This window comes from Eschrichtius robustus, chromosome 6 (assembly GCF_028021215.1).
Source record: "Eschrichtius robustus isolate mEscRob2 chromosome 6, mEscRob2.pri, whole genome shotgun sequence".
Classification (NCBI taxonomy): domain Eukaryota; kingdom Metazoa; phylum Chordata; class Mammalia; order Artiodactyla; family Eschrichtiidae; genus Eschrichtius; species Eschrichtius robustus.
The window spans coordinates 989,819-990,789 of record NC_090829.1 but is presented as its reverse complement, the minus strand read 5'-3'; the positions used below and the strand labels follow the sequence as shown (position 1 = coordinate 990,789).

The window sequence follows — 971 nt, the reverse complement described above, 5'->3', positions numbered from 1 at the left end:
AGGAGTGGGGGAGTGGTGAAGTCCACAAATGTCCGACCATCTGGCAGGTGTGCAAAGGGAGTTTTGGGTCAGAGAGAGATGTCAGGCAAAGTAAACGCTGGCAGTTGGAAGGTAAGGGGGTGAGAAACAAGAACTTGGGGGAGGGGTGCTGACGGTGTCTGCTACAAAGCTAAAACTCAATTAAAGAAGAAAAGAGCTTTTTTTTTTTTTCCAGTAAGTGGCCTGAGATGACCTCTAAAAATGGTCCACTATTCGCTCAACCCAGAACACCTCAAAGCAAGTCAAGAGGTTCAAACCTTTGTGTTCACTTTAAGAACACTCGTGAAACTGCCCAGGCCATTAAGGGTATGCATATCTGAAAACCCAGCAAGTATCTGAAGGATGTCACTTTAGAAGCAATGTGTGCCATTCCATCATTACAATGGTGGAGTTGGTAGGTGTGCCCAGGCCAAACAGTGGGGCTGGATGCAGGGTCGGTGGCCCAAAAAGAGTGCTGAATTTTTACTTCACATGCTCAAAAATGCAGAGAGTAATGCTGAACTTAAGGGCTTAGATGTAGATTCTCTGGTCATTGAGCACATGCAGGTGAACAGAGCCCCCAAGATGTGGCGCAGGACTTACAGAGCTCATGGCTGGATCAACCCATGCATGAGCTCTCCCTGCCACATTGAGATGATCCTTACTGAAAAAGAACAGATTGTTCCTAAAGCAGAAGAGGAGGTTGCCCAGAAGAAAAAGATATCCCAGAAGAAACTGAAGAAATAAAAAACTTATGGCCTGGGAATAAATGCCACAAAAATTAAATGCAAATAAAAGTAAAAAAAAAAAAAAAAACAAAAACAAAAACAGAAGAAGAAGAAAAGAGGCAAAGGCATCAGGAAAGACAAAGTGAGAAAGATGCTAATCAGAAAAGCAGCTCTGGAGCCTGGAGCCTGTTGAGTGGGACTGGGTCTTGATGCCAAAATAGTGAC

General features: G+C 44.1%; 1 pseudogene; it reads left to right on the top strand.

The window, feature by feature from the left end:
- Positions 1–240: 240 nt before the first annotated feature.
- Positions 241–765, top strand: LOC137766698 (large ribosomal subunit protein uL22-like; annotated as a pseudogene).
- Positions 766–971: the final 206 nt, after the last annotated feature.